Source organism: Sciurus vulgaris (assembly GCF_902686455.1).
Source record: "Sciurus vulgaris genome assembly, chromosome: 8".
Classification (NCBI taxonomy): domain Eukaryota; kingdom Metazoa; phylum Chordata; class Mammalia; order Rodentia; family Sciuridae; genus Sciurus; species Sciurus vulgaris.
Window position 1 is genome coordinate 130,547,299 of NC_136468.1, and position 18,996 is coordinate 130,566,294.

At 43.2% G+C, this 18,996-nt stretch overlaps 1 pseudogene across 1 annotated transcript; it reads left to right on the forward strand.

Moving 5' to 3' along the window:
• Nucleotides 1-589: 589 nt before the first annotated feature.
• Nucleotides 590-17,362, forward strand: LOC306667710 (SH3 domain-binding protein 5-like; annotated as a pseudogene). The gene is made up of 4 exons: nucleotides 590-933; nucleotides 13,933-14,161; nucleotides 14,281-15,123; nucleotides 17,230-17,362. The product of its transcript is annotated as an SH3 domain-binding protein 5-like (transcript).
• The last annotated feature ends 1,634 nt before the right edge of the window (nucleotides 17,363-18,996 follow it).

Genomic DNA, 18,996 nt, shown 5'->3' on the forward strand with positions numbered 1-18,996 from the left:
CTTGCCCCCCTCCCTAACCCTAACCCTCCCTAACCCTAAGTGTATGAATTTTTAACATAAGAAAGAAGGATCAAAGTTTAGCACAATACAGCAATAGGCAGCTGACAACTTGGATAAAAATGTCAGAAAGCAACACAGAGCCAGGGCTACCCATTAGTTACTGTGTTGCATTCAGGAATGCTAGACTTCAGATGGATAAATTAGACTGATTTCAGGTTGTTAAAAATTTTTGTCTACTGTGCTAAATTAAATTTTGCAGTAAATGTACTACTGCATTAACCCTTCAAAGCAATTTTCATTAAAATGCCTCATCCATCATTTTTCTCCTTCAGGCATTCTTTCATCATAGTCATGAGCCAACATCTCAGCCTGGGATACAAATCATGATCCTCAGAAGCCTGGGCTTCCTAATGAAGCCTCCCACGGGGCCACAGGGCCAGGAGTCCAACTCTTCTCCCCCAAAGCATAGCAGCTGCCTAGTCCATCCTACTCCTTTGTGCCTGGAGCAGGTGGAGCTGCTGCTCCTTAGCTCTGAAGCCCAGGTTTGTGGACTAGGGGCACAGTGCACTCCCCGCTTTGCTATCTGGCCATGGCAGGGGAATTGTTGGATGGTTTCCACCCACCCGGGCTCCAAAGAGAGGCCTGGAGAGGTCTGAGACAGTGGAAGGTGCTCCGCATCCGAAGGCTGTACTGGGACCAGGGCCACCATAACCTGGTCTACCAGGGAGTCTGCTCCAGATCCTGCTCCCTCTACCTGGCTGGCCAGGTGTGGTCTGTCGCCACCCCACCACCCCCATGTAGCAGCACCAGCCCCTATAGAGCCACAGTGGTATGGGGAGCCCTGGGTCATCCAGGCTACTTCAGGGCTCAAAGAAGAGGTCACCATGGTGCCTGTTCCAGCACTGGCCGCTCCTTTCCAGTTTCCCTGTTCCAGTATACTTGTTTTAGGGTGAACATGCTCCAGGTTCTGCCTGGTATTCACCACAAAGCCTGAAAAAACTCCAGCATGCCTCCTTGGCCTCACCAATTACGCCTGCAGCCCAGCTGCCATTGGAACTTCTACATATGCATACATGCAAAGAACACAAATTTATACAGGGAGAAGAGAATTTATAAAGGGAGAAGTACAATGTAACCCCAGCCATCAAGTACAATAATCAAAATTTGAGATAGGAAAGATGCCACTGAGAAGGATCATTTCAGTGACAGGTTGCAAGAAGTTTACCAAGAAAGTTTCCCATTAATCTTGTCTATTGGCACTTGATGTATTACTATTTCAGGAGTTTTCCACACAAGATTCTGAAAATACCTTGTTTTCTGGTGACAGAGCTTCACAGCTCAGCTCCTGCCACTGCGTGCTGCCCTCTACTGGTCATCAGGAAGTGCCACATGAATGAACCAACTAACAAATCCAGGCAGTTCGCTTTTGGTACCGAGGGACTGATCTTTCTATGCAGAAAAACTGGGAAAGGATCTCTTTCATTACAGTCTGGGATTTTTTTATTTAAATATTCTACAAAGGCAAGATGTGAATGAAAGTGCAAATAGTGCATCGTGAAAGATATCTGTAAATCCTTTATCACTGAATGGCCAAGAGTGCATGCTTTGGGTTACAAAAGTGATTTTACTTAAAATGTTACTTCTGGAAGGTATTGTTCTTAGTTTATTGTACCCTTACATGCTATTAAGTGTCTTTCTGCAGGAGAAAGACTATTTAGCAATATTTTTTGTGTAAAATTTAGAACTAGCTCCTGACACATCTAGCAATCAACTCATTAAAATTTCAGTGGAAGAAAACAACAGTCATCAATTATTAGCATTTGCTACACACCATGTACTTTACACATGATATCTATTCACACCTGTAGAAATCCCATCAGGGATACAAGTGTGTTTTAATGTTATGTATTCAAACTTCAATTTTGGGTTATGGATTTTGTATCAGTATATTAAAATATTTCTCTACATTTATTATTTGATGTTCCCAGCTTTGGCCCATCACACATTATTTTGCTGTGAGACACAGCAGAGGATGGAATCTGACTTTTGATTGCATAAGGCCACATCCTTGGCAAATGATGACAGCTGAGCCTGAGAGCTCACCTGTATAAAACCTGTCTGTCAACTGTGAAGATGCTGCAAGGTAGGGAAACACCCAGATGGTCAAGGGGCTGCTCAGCCTTCTCAATGCAACAATTTAAATAGCCAAGGGAATCATGTTTCCAGAACTGCTGGCTAACTTAGGGTTATCTGTACAAATGCATTATATGACTTTAAGAAGAATATTGAGTTGGCTGAACTCGATTTCTTTTTCATTAGCTTTTAAAATGTGAGGCAAATAAATAACTGATAGTAAAATCACTCACTGCAGGAAGGGAGAAATTTGAAAACTGCACATGCTTCCCCTCCTGCTGGCATCATGGAAATGTTGAGGAGGTTTTCTGTTGTTGTGTTTACCGTCCACTGACAACTGTCCCCTGCCCCCTTCCCTCATCTCATCTGGAAACTAGACCCCCTCCTATACCCCTTGGCTGCTTGGATGCAGCTGCTTGGACTTCCTCTCATGGTAGCTGGGGGTGAGGTGCATTCCAGCAGCCTGTGGGGCCTGCAGGAATTTGGATATAGAAATAAAAGTAGTGTTGCCTTGGGTGTTCGTTCATCATCCAGATGATACGTTCGGGATGTAAAAGCTGCTTCACTGGAACAGCTCACATTTCAGTAAGAAGTGAATGTTGAATGATAACTTCTATTGTATCTTGCAATTCCTATGGAATGAAAAAGTAGAGGAAAACAGAGAAGGGGGGCAGTGGGAAGCTGGTTGGAAAGGGGAAGTCTGTACCAACTAACAGGAAGCAGTGGAGAACCTCAGGGGACACTGACACAGAATCCAACTTAAAGGAGGTGAGTGAATGAGCAAAGCCCCATGAGCCACAGGTGGAGGTGAGAAGGCAGAGTTCCCAGCAAACACAGGAGGGAATGTTCAAGAAGGAATGAAGAGCCAGTGTGGCTGGAATGGTGAGCAAGGGGGGAGACAGGAGAAGATATTGGGGTAGAAGAAAGGAGGCCATTTGAAGGAATTAGCCTTTCACCTTGAATGTGGGAGCCATTCCAGGGTGTTGGGCAGAGGTGCTGCAGGAACTGGTTTGCCTGGGTCCTTGTTAGGAGCAGATGGAATGGGAGACAAGGGCAGAGGCAGGAAGACCAGTCAGGCCACTGCAGTGTCCAGGGAGGGATGTCAGTAACTTGGACCAGAGGGAGGGATAGAGGTGCTGAGAAGTTGGCAGATACTGGATAGCTTTCCACTCCCAACATTGGGTGGGGGTGAGAGACAGTATTTCCTGGTCATTTATGGGCCAGGTTTGTCATAGAGTGTAGGGAATCCAAAGATATTGGCCTGAGCAAATGGATGAATGGAACTTCTTTGAATGAAATGGAAATGACATGTTTGGGAGGGTAAATTGGGAATGTGAAGTGTCCCTGGATATCTGAGAGATTGTCCCACAGTGCAGGAGAGATTTTAACTGGAGAACTAGATATAAGCACCTGTGCCTGACTCAGATATTTTAAGCCATGACACTGGCTAACATCAATGTGTCTAAAGAGAGTAGGCCCAAAGACATATCATGAGAGCAAGGAGAAGCCAGCAAAGAACAGTTTAGCAGGGGTGGCCATGATGGAGAAAAGAAGTGTGTGTGTGGTGACCAGAGGGAGTTCATCAAGGAGGGCAAGTGCAGGGAGGACAGAGAACCAATCTGTGGATTCAGCAAGGTGGAGGGCACCATGGAGCCTAAGAGTAGTCTTGGTAGAACCCTGGAGAGTGCCAGAAGAAGAGAGAAGTGGGGGTGAGAGTAGAGATGATTTTGCAGTGGGAAGGGGTCACTGATGGCAGTACTGTTGGGGGAGATGATCTGCTGAATGGAAGGACCCTCATTTGTATGCAAATTATTCAGATGAGCAAAATCCTGCTGCCATGTGTGGCTGAGTGGCGAACTGCAGAAGTGATGCCTGGGATCCAGGACATCTGAGGATCCCTGATGTAAGCAGAGCTAGTGCCAGGGGCCTTGGGCAAGTGGCCAAGATTAGGGGTTTTGATGCTCCTGGGTGAAGAGACAAGGTGAGAAAGCCATTGACATTGGGGTCAATGCTGTCTCAGTGACCTTCAGGCATCAGTGTCGAAGTCTTGAAATTAGGACTAGAGCGGAGATGGTGAGTCTTGAGGTGGGCAGAGGAGGAGAGGAGTAATAGCAGAATGGACAGGCCAAGCAGTACCTGGACACCAGGCTGGGCTCCATCAATAGTCTAGGGTTCTGCTTCACCAGTGCAAAGCCCATATGCACTAAAAGACAACAGAGCATACCCATGTATCAGAAATATCACATATTAAACAAGACTGAAAATTGTCTGCTTCAGGTTGTTAAAGATTTTAATGAAGTTGCTATTTCCAAGTAATTTCCTAAGAGGAGTCCTTGGTTAAAGTCAAGAAATTTAGAAGTCTTTGGGATCGCTCTAGGGTGAAAGGAGATAACCCATTTGCCTATATTGAAAACCAGGCAGGGAAGCAGCCGTATGTCCAGGTGCATAATGGCTCCCCATCCCCTCCATGAAACCACTTTTCTTAGAAATTGATCAGTGCTCAGCAGGAGAGAATGCTATAGTGGACTATAGTGGCACAAGAACAGGCTTTCTCTTTTAGCCTCAGGCACAGATCTTTTGCATCAAGGAAACCTTCAACATTAACAGGGCTCACTGCACCAGCTCCAGGTGCCTCAGGTTGGGGGATGCGCTGATGCTGTGCTCTGCCTCAGGCTTGTGTCCTGGCCTTGCAAGTCATTGTGGTCCTCAAGGCAATGACCCTGAAGGACAGAAAACCTTAAAGAACATGATTGTATCAGATAACTTTGTGAAGTCTCCTGGTAACTTAAACTATTAGGTAAATTCAAGCCTGGGGTTAGTTACTAACTACACACATTTTCCAATCATGCCAATAAGATGAATTGCTCCTGAGTTGACAAAGAAGTGACGGGGCACCTGGTAAAATATTGTTAGAAATTTAAGAATCAAACCAGGCATAGTTGCACATGTCTGTGATCCCAGCAGCTCAGGAGTCGAGGCAGGAAGATCACAAGTTCAAAGCTAGCCTCATCAATTTAGGAGGCCCTAAGTAATTTAGTAAGACACTGTCTCAAATTAAAAAAAAAAGGAGGACTGGGGATGTGGTTCAATAGTTAAATGCCTCTGAGTTCAATCCCTGACAAGAAAAAAAAAATAGAAAATCAACAGAATCCTTTTTCTCATTTAGACTCCTAATACAGTGCTGCTTAGTAGGCTTGTTCCTACTAGTGAGTACCAGGTTCTTCCCACCTGCTGCACATTTGCATAGCACAACATGTCCTGGACCCCTAATGCATCCCACCCATACACCTGAGCTGCTGCACCCTCTGCCTAGGCATCCTCCTTCTGGGCCTCACCCTGCAACTCACCTGGGTTCTTCGAGCTATACAAATCCACCCAGGTCCCATTCTCTGAACCCACAGTGCTTGAGCAACATGATTCTCGGTTGAGTGGGACGCAAAAAACTCCTTTCCAAGAGGGGTGCAAACTTGGCTCCCCACCTTTGCAGGGACAGCCTGTTCCAGGCAGTGGTCAGAGAAATGGCTGGGGGAAATTGGAGGACCTACCTGGCCTCCCCGTGAGATGCACCACTCAGCAGGTCAACCATTGGCCCTTGCTCGCTTGCCCCATTTCAGTTTCAACCCTGCTGGACCGACTTCTTCTGAGCGCCTCCAAATGAAGCTGGCAGTGGGGCTGCACCTGGTAGACTCTGAGATGCTAAGCCTAGTGGGATGGAAGAAGGATCGACTCTACCTGCTTTCCTGCTCTACCTATTAAACATCCCCAGATTTAAGTGCCAGCTGATGTTATGAAGCGATATGTACTTGGGCCCCAGAATCTTAGCCCTTAGCCCTGAAGAGCTTTTAACCAAATCACTGCAGTGTCCAGCTTAAGGAAATGCAGCTACTGTCACCTTGGATTCAAATGAAGACATCCCAAATCCACTCTTTGCCACTGATCCCTGTGAGTGGATTCACTGCAATTTGTAAGCTTTTGAGTATTTTGCATCACTTAAATCTGAAAATAAATAAATAAATAAAGTAAGTAAGTACGTAAGTAAGTAAGTAGTATCAGTCTTCATTGTTTCCAGGTTTCTGTCATTCTTTGGCATTGCTACTTTTGTAAAAACCACCAATTCTTTCTTTTAATATTATAGTTACATTGTTGTGCATTTAAATCCTTGACAGACACACACACACACATACACACATACCCCAGAGACACATTATTAAGGCAAGCATTTTATTTATCTTTTATTGAGACACAGTATTTCTGTATCTCTATGTGGTACATTGTGGTAATTCAGTACCTATACAGAATGCATAATAATTAGGATAATACCCACTTCCATCTATAGGGAAAATGGATTGTCAGGCTCCCTCACTCCGATATGCAGGAAGCAATGAAGAAGATATTAAGTTAGGAACAATGAAGCATCTGTTTTCATATATAATCCCTGATATCACACTTGGCATCCTGCTGGCTTTATTTTAATCCTGAATATATGCTAAGTAGGACTTCTCACTGCATGGGCTGCCCACTCACCCTTCGAATAAAGGCATGCCAGGTCTTCCTGTGGCAGTGTGTCTTCTTGAGGCTCCCTGGTATTGAGTAGTTGTACGACACCAACTCTTCAACCATTACTTTTTTCTGTGTGGGGAATTGTGTGTTCTTCTACTCATTTTTAAGTGTATCAGATTGTTTTAACCTAAAATTACCCTACTGTGTTAAAGAATAACCAGAACTAATCCTTCCTGTGTTTTGGGACCCCGTACTTCAACTTCTCTGGGTCCTACCATCTCCTGCTCTTCCCAGTCTCTGGTACCCTGCTTCCATTTTGTTCTTCTGTGATACTGACTCATTAGTTTCCACAAATGACTAAGAATGTGTGGCATTTCTCTCTCAGTGTCTGGCTTATTACATTTAACACAATCATCTCCAGTTCCACCCACTTTAATGAAAATGACAGGATTTCATTCTTTTCATGGCTGAGTAATAGTTCATTGTGTATATGTATATATGTGTGTGTGTATATATAAATATATAACCTATCCTTGATCCTTTTAGACACTTCAGGGCATCTGAGTGGATGCCCTGTTTACCTGTTACCAGTAGTCCTGCAATAAACGTGTGTGCAGGTATTTTATTTTTGGTATCACAAGTCCCTCTCCTTTGGATATATACTTTTAGTAGTTGGATTGCTGGATCATATGGTGGCTCTATTTTTAGTTTTTTGAAGAATCAACATATTGTTTTCCACAATGGCTGTGCTAATTTACATTTCTGCCTACAGTATGAATTCCCTTATCTCCAAGTCCTCTCTAGCATTTGTTATTTTTTAAAAATAATATTTGAGATTCCATCTATGTCCTATAGAAAACCTCTTGCACTGTCAGGGTCTAAATGTAATGTCATCTGTGCACTGTCCATGCACACATATGTCCATAACACATTGTTCTATTTATCATATCTTGAAAATATTCTAAAAACTAGAAAAACCTAACTCCTCTTCCTCAAAATGACGTCAGAATTGTTGCACTGGATTGCAAAGTGCAATCAACTATGTTATCCTTTTAATTTGGGGCTCTGTTAAATTTAGATATTGGTTTTCTTCCTCCAAGTTTTGGAGTCCTCTTTCTGATTTTTCCAGAAAAGTCCTTGTTCTCATAAGCGATTACAAGGAAGACGCCTGTGGTGTCAAGTTGCTGCTGAGAGTTAGTCATGGAAACCAGCCTTGGGAGTCTGCTGGGTAGTGACATTTCTCAATGAATGTTCTAATTTAGAATTCTGATTCATCTGGTGGATAGTATGCCAGAAAGATGGAATTGGGAAAAGGAGGATGAGAAGAGGAGAAATGCTAGTGCATTAGACTGGGTGAGCTGCTCCCAGACATCATGGTGTCCATTGTAGCATCCATCCAATTGTCCAGCCCAGGGCTCATATGGAGCCAGTTCTCAGTATGTTTTGCCAGAATCTGCATTAATCACAACTAGTCTGCATCCCTCAGCAAGTACCTATACCCTATGATACCTTGGACAGTCTCCAGTGAGTCTTACTTAATGCCTTTTAGAAAATGGTATAGTTTTGCTGCCTACTGGTATTTCATGTCATGAGAGTCATCCCTGGGAACCACATCATTTCCATATCTGTTTATCATCAGTCTTTCACTTTTAGGTTGTGAGGGTCACCTGGGAGGGGACCTGGTCTGTCCTCTCACAGTACTTAGATACAATGGTTCTTGGCAAGCAATAGGTACTCCATTAATATGTTTAGAGAGAATAAATGGATGGATGGATGGATGGATGGATGATTAAACTCAATATGGAATCCAATAGGAAATCAGTTTACATTATCTCTCTCAACAGCCCTATATGTCACACAATTCTTATTATCACTATTCTGAAGAAATAAAATGCAATTAACAACCAACCAACCCATAACTGTTCTCCTCTGTTGGCTCAAAAAAAAAAAAAAGAAAGAAAGAAAAAAGAAAAAAAAAAAACCGGTGGGGAAGGGGTAGTGGGAGCAAAAGTGTCATTCAAGTTGGAAAAAGTAGGAATACACAGAAACAAATGGCAGATGACTGAATATGACATATTCATGTGTCAAATACATATCAACATTATATCTACTATACCCACAAAAAATTTTGTACTTGTAATGAAAACCACTCTCAGCACCCAGTCTGCAGAGCTCCTGCTTTCAAAACTTGCCTCAGGTGAAGCCCAGACACTTTTAATTGTGGAGCTCCTCTGATGATTCTGAAGCCTGACAAGATCAGAGCACTGACAGTGGCCCAAAGGGAAAAAATTGAATTTAGTGTAAATCACAGGGGATGCACCTGTGATTGAAAATGTGATGAATCCATTTTTATGGATAGGTCAGAGGTACCTGCCACAAACCTGACTCTGGACCTCACAGTTTGACAGCCAACCCTCAAATATCAGGCAGTGCACTGCTGTTCTGATCACAGAAAAGCTGTTGAGGATAATGTGACGAGCTTATTTCAATAGATCTCTGACTTTAATACACAATAATTGTAATAATAACAATTACCTAGAAGCCTTAGGTACAGATTCCATATCCTGCTCTTCCTAGTTCCAGATCCAGAGATGGAGCTCTTTCAGCTGAGTGCCAAGAAACAACTAAGATAAAAACACTGCTACAACCTGATCTAGGAAGTGCTGCACAATAATCCTGCCGTGCTGTACTGGCCACACATGCCAATCCCATTTCAGCGTGAGAGGAGGTTGCACATAGTGTGAACACCAAGGGTTAGGGACCCTTTGGAGGACAATTAGGAAACTGCCCCCATGTCTGTGTGTCTCTGTTAGTCACAGTAGTCCAGAGAAAACAAACCAGTAAGATAATAAATACATAGTTCTCCCTCAGTATCCATGGAGTATTGACTCCAGGACCCCTTGCAGATACCACTAATGCTCAGTTGTTATATATAATGACATATTACTTATTCACAGCTCCCATTTCCTTTGAAAAATGGCTTTTTTAAAACTGATACATAAAACCACAAAGTTGATTTGATTTATATGTATCAGTTTTAATGTCTATAGCAGCTCGACTCACAATAGCTAACCTATGGAAACAACCTAGGTGCCCTTGAAAAGATGAATTGATAAAAAAAAATGTGGTCTATATACATATGTTGGAATATTACTGAGCCTTAAAGAATGAAGTTATGGCAATTGGAGAATATCATGCTAAGCAAAATAAGCCAACCCCCCAAAACCAAAGACTGAATGTTCCAGGTCTCATTTTTAAAATAAAGTTACAATTTTTGAAGCCATTTTTTAGGACTGTGAATCACTATCTTCAGGACTGTTTCTCTGCATGTCAGCCTCATGGCCAGAGCACCAGGAGCATGTTGGGTGCATCCCCTGTGATTTAACCTCTTGGGCATCTTCCCTTCTGCTGAGGTAAGGCTGAGGTCCTGTCAGAGCACTGTTGGAGACTTCCTGGCTGCTCAAGGTGTGGCCTGGTGGTCAGGGTGTCACAGGATCCTTGAAATAAATTTCTTCTGTGTGTGTAAGAACAAAGGAAACCCTGGAAAGAAGGATGTGTTCTTGTTTTCTTCTCGCCTCCATTTTATCAGAAGAGCTGCCTTCTCTGAAGCATATGGTGGCAGCCCTGGATTTCATACACAGTGGTACTAAACATGAGCTTCCTCAATAGATGTGCTGATGCTTGGTCTATACACTAAGGGGCACTAATGGCAATTGGGCAAGAATCTGGCCAGTGTGATTTCCTGAACAACCATGATCAGGACGTTGAACTTGAATTTCATCTGAGCAGTTTATTTTGCTACTGCTTTCTTAGGACTGTGTGGAGCATGCAAGGCCCACCCCATCCTGTATCCACACATGAGCTGAAAGCTACCCTTTGATCCCAAATGCCTGAAATAATTTGTGACCTTATCAGTGCATAAGATTCTGTCAAAATTGTGCTCTTCTGTGCCTTCTCAAAAGATCTTTCTTCTTCTCTTAAACTTAATATCAGTGGGCAATCTGAGAGAAAGGGTGATGGATACAGACGGGTCTCCTGACCAGAAGAATGGAGAGAATTCTTTACTCTCTAGAATTGGGTTCCTTGAGGCTTACTAAAGGGCAGAGGGATAGTGAGACATTTGGCCATTCTTTCATTAGTATAAAAAATTTTCTGAGATTATCAATGTAAAAAGAGGAAAGGTTTATTTTGGTTTAGAGTTTTGAAGCTTTCAGTACCCAGGCTCACTATGATCCGTGGATGTGGGATCCAAGGGCCCAGGCAGTCCTGCCTGTACAGTCTTGCTGGTTGCAGTCACATGGCCACTATCTTGGGCAGGTGTTGCATGCTACCTGTACTTTTCCTCAGCAGTCATGCCTGCCGCAGCATCTCTGCCTTCCTGGGGTCTCACTGCAGCTTCAGCTTCACTCCCACAGTGCCACACATTACCCTGGAAGGGGCTATCTTGCAGGGGCTCCAACCTTGCCATGCACTGCCTGGCTTCCCAGGCCATTCTCTGTATACTTTTGGTGGGAAGTGAGTTGTTGCAGCCATTGCAGAAAATAGTATGCAAGTTCCTCAAAAAATTGAAAATATAATTTTATGATCCATTAATTCCACCTCTGGATTGTTTGGTTACAGAAAATAATTCACTGTATAATCTTAATATATTCTTTCTCACACCAGCATACTTATAAATTATAATCTTAATTTGTGGAAGAAGAGCCCTAAAACAAAAAATGTGCCTAAGTTCCTTGTAAGTCATAATGCAGTCCCCTAATGTCAGCCTCCAGATTTAGATGGTGTAACAAACCTTTATTTGTTTAGACTCATTTCCAGAGCACTCCTGCTTGCAGCATGTGAGAAGAGCTTTTCCCTCCACTGCTCTGTATCATACTTTTCTGTCAGGGTCCAGGAGCGGCTCTGCTTTGAGACTGAGTGTCATTAATTGTCATACTGACAAAATGATCAAGAGACCATCAACTTCTGATCATTCCTATCATGTCCCCTAGGACTCAATCCTTGTCCAAAGAATCTGCCAAGGAACAGCACACATTCAGCTCTGTCATTCGCCCATCCCTGTTTTCAGGCCCTCACCACCTGCACCTCTCCATTCTCCTCCAGGCATGCCCATGTTGTGATAGATTGCAATGTGTAGTTTTGTGATGGGGTCTATGTATATACTAACATGTGTGACTCCTAACCAACTTAATGCATTGCTTATCATCACCACCACTTATTCTAATACCATTTTAAACCAGACACTAATAGGATTACATCTTAAGGAAATCAAGAATGTTAAGAAGCAAAATTATCCTTAAAAGCACAATTGAAATCTACCCAAATATTCAGTAAAAGAAGATCATATAAGTTACAGAGCATTCATACTCAGAAAGTCCTTTTGTGGACATAAAAATTAATGATATAGATCTTTTGGTTGGCATGAGAAATGTTTGTTTTTATGTGAAAAGGAATATCAGTTAATTTTCAATTTATGTGCCCAAGGGATTGTGTGTATTTACATATAGGGATAAAGTATGGATCAGCACTGTCTTACTTGGGTTCAGACTCCCACAAGGTACAATTAACTGGGCAGCCAGTAACAACAGGAATTTATTTCTCAGAGTTTTGCAACCTGGGGGTCCACCATCAAGATGCTGGGATGTGGATTCTGGGGAAGTCCCTGTTTTGGGTTGCAGACTCCCAGTTTCTCCTTGCATCTTCCTATGGTGGAAAGAGGGCCAGAGAGCTGTCTATGGTTTCTTTTCCAAGGGAACAAATCCTGCTCATGAGGCCCCACCCTTGTGACCTAATCACTTCCCAAGGGCCCCACCTCCTAGACCCAGCAGGGAATTAGGGCTTCCAAATATGAGCTTTGTGGGAGGACACATATTCAGTCTGTAACGAGCACCATGTATTCCACTGCAGTTTTAAAGAAAATCTGTGATTTACTTACAAAGTAATTATAGGAGTGTTTGAGGAGGCCATACTGGCTAACTCCACTGAACTTCATTTTCCCCAAATATTCCCAAGCACAGGCAGAGGAAGGTAAACCAGGAACACTGAGAAAATATTTGGGAAGAACATATCCAAAGGGGTGTCACTGGCCCAAGAGCCTTGGGTTTCTGACTTCCTTCTTAATTGTGCTTGGGTAAATTCCATTTGCCCTTCTGTACCCTCTGGCCACACTGCTGCATCCTACCTGGGGTCCTGAAGGTGAGTGCTGACCTTTCCTGACTCGGTAAGTGCCTTATTTGCTCTTGAGTTCTAATTGGGATAAGCCAGAGAGTCAGTCACCTGCAAGGGAGAATAGGAAAGTAGGGGAATAAGGCTGAACTTCTTATGCTGATGTCACCACTCCTGTCAAACAGCCCAGTCCAAAAACATACCTCTTCTTGTCCCCTTTGACCCAGAGGGATGTATTGTCAGTTTCATGGGGTAGCCAACACCCTCAACATTTCAGTGGCTACTAGAACAAACATTCGTGACTTTGTTCTCCTGGTCTTGGCTAAACTTGGTCCAGGCTGCCAGCTGGGTTCAGATTTCCCCCATGGGTCTCCTTTTTCTGGATCCATCAGAACACATTCTTCTGTTGGAAAATGACAGAAGCACAAAAGGAAGAGCATGGCAGGCAAGGCCAGGTCTGGCACTTGCTGGTATCCCACCCTCCACTGTATTCTATTGCTCTGAGCAAGTCCATCATCCCTGTCCTAAACCAGTAAGGTGGAGAGGGACTCTCTATTCTGGGAGACACCTCAAGGTCACATGGTTCAGAAAGAAACACTAGAACAGCAGTTCTCTCCATCCCAAATGACTGACATCTCTGCTGCTGCTGTCTCTGGAATAAAACACTATTGCATGTTGTTGATCCTGGACCCTGCCTGGCCCTATACTTCTCTACCTACATGGGGCTATGTTGTAATAAACCCATCAGAAAACAATAAATGTCAAAAATGCACCAATGCAGCCAACCTACCACATATCCTCGCTCTGCAGCACAGCCCACTGTAGAGTCACAGCCCAGTGTACAGGGTCACAGCCCACTTAAGAGGGCCACAGCCCACTGTAGAGAGTCAGATGTTTCCTCTCCTGATCCTGAGGCTGGCTGGGAGCAGGGCTCCAGCCACAGTCCAGCATCGTGAGAGATCATCGTACTATTTATAATGGGTCCAGGAAAGGATGCAAATTCAAAATATGGTTTTTACTGAATGCATGTCATTTCTGCATCATTGTAAAGTCAAAAAATCCCAAGTCAATTGGCCAGGGGAACCTCCCTGGTGCAAGCCACAGCCATTCCCTGATCTTGCTGGGCTTGTGAAGAGATGATAGGGAGTGGCAGGGGGAAGAGGTGGGCCCCTGGATACAGGGAGAACTGGAGAAGTTAAATCAATCCACAGATGCTATCAACAGACAGGAGACTGAACCTGAGAATGCTCATCACAAGTTCCTCTTGGTTCTGGTTGAGGCAACAGTGAAACTGGACGAACTGGTGAGAAAAATTGGCAAAGCCTTGGAGGACTGGAAGCCCTACTGGGAGGCATGGAGCGGGGCATGGGAGCGGCAGGCTCAGAAAGCCACTCAGGATTTCCAGAGGGCCACAGACATGCTCTATGCTGTCAAAGTGACCTCAGGCTACTGGAGGATAACAGGCTGCAGTTGACCTGGCAGGAGATGGAGAGTCTAGAACTGGGGCAGACCAAGAGGAGGAGCAAGCTGGTTCTTAAGGAGGCTGCAGCCAGGTTCCAGGTACAATGCTGCCATAGGTGGCATGTGACAGCTGGAAAAGAAACTCATGTGGGCCATCAACAAGTCCAGAGCTTATTATGAACTCAAGGGAAAGTACTGTTTGAAGCTTGAGAAGCTGAAGAAGACTGCGATGAACTGCAAGCCACACTGACACTGGCAAAGGGCGAGTGCTAGGCAGCCCTGAAAAACTTGGGGAGGATCTTCAATGAGATCCTTCACCAGCCTCAGCCATGCTTCAGTGCCAAGGGGTCTGGGGGCTGTGGTGGTCACCAAGGGCAGTAGCAGGTCATTGGAGGAACAGGTGGGGAGCCAGCCTGAGCCAGATGCTGTTTCTGTAGTAACTTTGTGTTTGAAGATGACTCAAAAACAGTTTGAGTCACGTTTAGTTCAGGACCACTGAGCCCATCTGAGATATCCAACCAGTTCACTGCAGTCAAAGGATCTGGCAGCCTGGATCTGTCCAACCCAGTGTCCCTGTCAGAGTTTGGAAAGATGTTCCCAGTGCTGGGTCCTTGAAGTAAATGCAGCAGGGCATCCTTCCCTGAATGTGAGGGAGAATGAGGAGACAGGGCAGAAGGGGCAGAGAAAAAAAACAGTGCAAAGCCAACAACAATTGAGGTCACAGCAACCGGAGTGGCGGTGGTAGCAGGGCCAAGAGCAACAGCGACACCTCCCCTGAGGGCCAGGCCTTGGAGACCAGGTGAAGCATCTCTCCTTTCAGGTCTCCAAGGAAAGAGATGGAATTTTTGCTGACCTAAAAAAATGGTGGCATCCAGGGCCCTGGCCCATGTTCAAATCAGTATTTATACATGAAAATGGAGAATGTTGTGCTAATAATATATTAAATAATATATGCCAAATCTTAAGCATCTACTCTAAACTACACTAATGAAGTTTCAGTGACCTTGAGGGCTGAAGGATTTCCATCTGGTAAGAGCTCTTGAGCTGGGTTTACAGAGCAGGGTTGTTGCAGGTGGACTGTGACCAGGGTCACAGCCTTTGCAGAGCAGTCCCTGTAACAGTGCTGAGGAATCAATAATTAGCTCCTGTGAAAGAACCGAGCGAGGAAGAGGGCTGGAAGCTTGATGAAACTTGGAGTGCCAACTTACGTCTATTTTCCTTCTTACCCCAGTTTGGGGACAGCAAGATGTTCTCTCTCATTATGTCCCAGAGCATCTAAATTTTTAAAAAATTCTAAATACTCAGAACACACATTTTTGACCTAGTGAAGGCTTAAAATGAAATGCAAGAACACAATTCATCTCCATTATCTCTGGTGTTCAGAGGTGCTTTTTTTTTTTTTTTTAAATGTGCATGCTGGGACATTCATCAAAACCATTTTCAAGAAAGACTCCATGAACTGCACTTTTTTTTGTGGGGGAAGGTGAATATGAGTGTGGGGAAGGGGGAAGAGGGTAGTAGGGACAGGTCATAGAAGGTGATTTGTAACTTTGGGAAGGAGGTTCTACAGCACAACCTTATCCTGCCAGTCAAGGAGATTTATTCTAAGAGAATTGCCTGTGATGAATTGTTACCATTGTTATATCTAGCTTGACAAGGTGTTGATTTGTCTGTAAAGGTGTTACTTTAAAAACAAATTATTTAAGGGCATGTTGCACTATAATTCCTTAGAGGAGATTGTCCTTAAAGCTAGGAAATGGAGTATGCATGTGTTGCTTAAGGCTGTTAAATAGAAACAATGGAGTCTGTTATGCTCATACTATAAGTATTAAGTCTGCTCTTTTTATTTTCATGATTATGCATATTTATAACACTATATTTTTTGTCCCATTACAAGAAAATTTAGCATTTCTAAAAGAAAGCAACCTCCCCAGTTCATGTTGCTTGTTAACTGTCATAGCTGTATACTTTAGTCATTTGTATATCTCTTCATACTGCAGTGGTTTCTCCTTTTTTAGTGATGAATACAGTATCCCGATTACAAGGTTATTTGGTACTTACCTTAATACCTTGAGTATAATAAAAACTGCTTATAAAAAAGAATCCTACATCAAACTGTCTTCAGTTGGGGTCTGCCTGCATCTGTAAATAATTCATGCATGTGTTATTTTATTTGTTATTTCATTACTTTAATATATTTTTGGTGTTTCTATCACTTACCAACCCTCCTCAGCTTACCTACTGTGGGGATGTAAACAGGTTCTTGCTTGGACCCTGAAGAATCCATCATGGAACTGAACACTTCCTCTAAGCCCAGTTTGGGGTGGATAAAAACCATATTTACAAAAGTAGCACCCTCTCTTCACTGAGTTCATACACTGCTGTGTGCCCTGCACTCAAATCTTTGCATGTGTGAGCTCATATAGTTACTATAAACAGTCTGTGCTGGATGTTCAGTTACTATTCCAATACAAGGAAACTAATACTCAGAGTAGCAAAGTGATTTACCTGAAGTCAGCTACGTAGGAGGATGAAAAGACAGGATGTCAACCAGCTTCTCCTGGCTTCACAATCCTTTCCTCTTGCACTTCTCAGTCTCCTATTGCCAAAAAATTATTGCTTTGCAAATATAACCTCATACATCTACACTCCATCTTTGTAGAGAAGGTTAATTTACAGTGCCCAATTGGTGGATGAGAAAACTGAATCTCAGGTAATTGAACCTAATTCTTCAGAATTTCTTAGCTATAAATTTATAAAGCTAAAATACCAATCTAGTTCCACCAGGATCCAAAATCCATCCTCCTTCCACACAGCTCATGGCTGGTCATATCTATTCTCTTACAAAGGCTCCATCCTGAGAAGGTCCCAGAAGGAACTCTGCTGGCTCTGACCACAGCCCCCTGGGCAGAGATTGGCCTCCTCTAGCCTTGCTATCATCTCTCCTCTGATTGCCTGGCTCCTTTTCAGGCTCTTCGAGCTCTCTACTCCTGTGTCAGTTTTTCAGCGACATCACCTGTCATTCATGTTTTTACAGGTGTCTGAGGAAGGGAAAATTCATATTGATTTTAGAATGACTCAAGATGTAAATGACTGGTCATGATTAACTTGGCCACCCAAAAAGGGGATGGTATTGACTTGACCAGGGTTATAATTCTCATGATGGCCCAGAAAAACTCAATTACAGAGCAGCCAAATGTCTATGTGGATCCTTAAAGTGGCCAAAAACTACCTGTAAATCTGGGTACTGCTCATCTAGAGCAGTCCATAGCCTCTGTCTGCTGGATCAAAGTCCAGTGACTTCCTTTGGAATTGGATCAGGTGTGAAAATAGCCCCTATGCCATTTGGTTATGAAAAATAGTTATGATGATGAAGATAATAATGCAATAGCTAATATTCATAGACCACTTTGAATACATCACTTCATTTTGATATTCACAAAGTCTCTTCACTAGCTGTTCTACTCAGCTGCAGGTGCTAACCAAAATACGTGAACCTGGGAATGTTAAAAAAAAAAAACATTTATTTTTTTTTCTCTCCATTTGGGAGGGTGGGAGTTCAATGTCAAGGTTCTAGCAGATTGAGCTTCTTGCTCACAGCTGGCTGCCTTCTCAATGTGTCCTCACTTGGCAGAGAACACATGAGCCCTGGTCTCTTCCTCACCTTCTTTTTTTTTATTTATTTTTTTTTATTGTAAACAAATGGGATACATGTTGTTTCTCTGCTTGTACATGGCATAAAGGCATACCATTTGTGTAATCATAAATTTACATAATGTTGTTTGATTCATTCTGTTATTTTTCCCTTCCCCCCACCCCTCCCACCCTTCTTTACCCTCTATACAGTACTTCCTTCCTCCATACTTGCCCCCCTCCCTAACCCTAACTCTAACCCTAACACTAACCCTTCCCTCCCCCCCATTCTGTGTCATCACCCACTTATTAGCGATATCATTCATCCTTTGGCTTTTTGAGATTGGCTTATCTCACTTAGCATGATATTCTCCAATTTCATCCATTTGCCTGCAAATGCCATAATTTTATCATTCTTTATGGCTGAGTAATATTCCATTGTATATATATATACCACAGTTTCTTTATCCACTCATCAATTGAAGGGCATCTAGGTTGGTTCTACAGTCTGGCTATTGTGAATTGAGCAGCTATGAACATTGATGTGGCTGTATCTCTGTAGTATGCTGATTTTAAGTCCTTTGGGTATAGGCCAAGGAGTGGGATAGCTGGGTCAAATGGAGGGTCCATTCCAAGTTTTCTAAGGAATCTCCACACTGCTTTCCAGAGTGGCTGCACTAATTTGCAGCTCCACCAGCAATGTATGAGTGTACCTTTCTCCCCACATCCTTGCCAACACCTGTTGTTGCTCGTATTCTTGATAATCGCCATTCTAATTGGGGTGAGATGGAATCTTAGGGTGGTTTTGATTTGCATTTCTCTTATTACTAGAGATGGTGAACATTTTTCCATATGTTTGTTGATTGCTTGTAGATCTTCTTCTGTGAAGTGTCTATTCATTTCCTTAGCCCATTTGTCGACTGGATTATTTGAATTCTTGGAGTAGAGTTTTTTGAGTTCTTTATAGATTCTGTAGATTAGTGCTCTATCTGAAGTATGATTGGCAAAGATATTCTCCCACTCTGTAGGCTCTTTCTTCGCATTGCTGATAGTTTCCTTTGCTGAGAGAAAGCTTTTTAGTTTGAATCTATCCCAGTGGTTGAT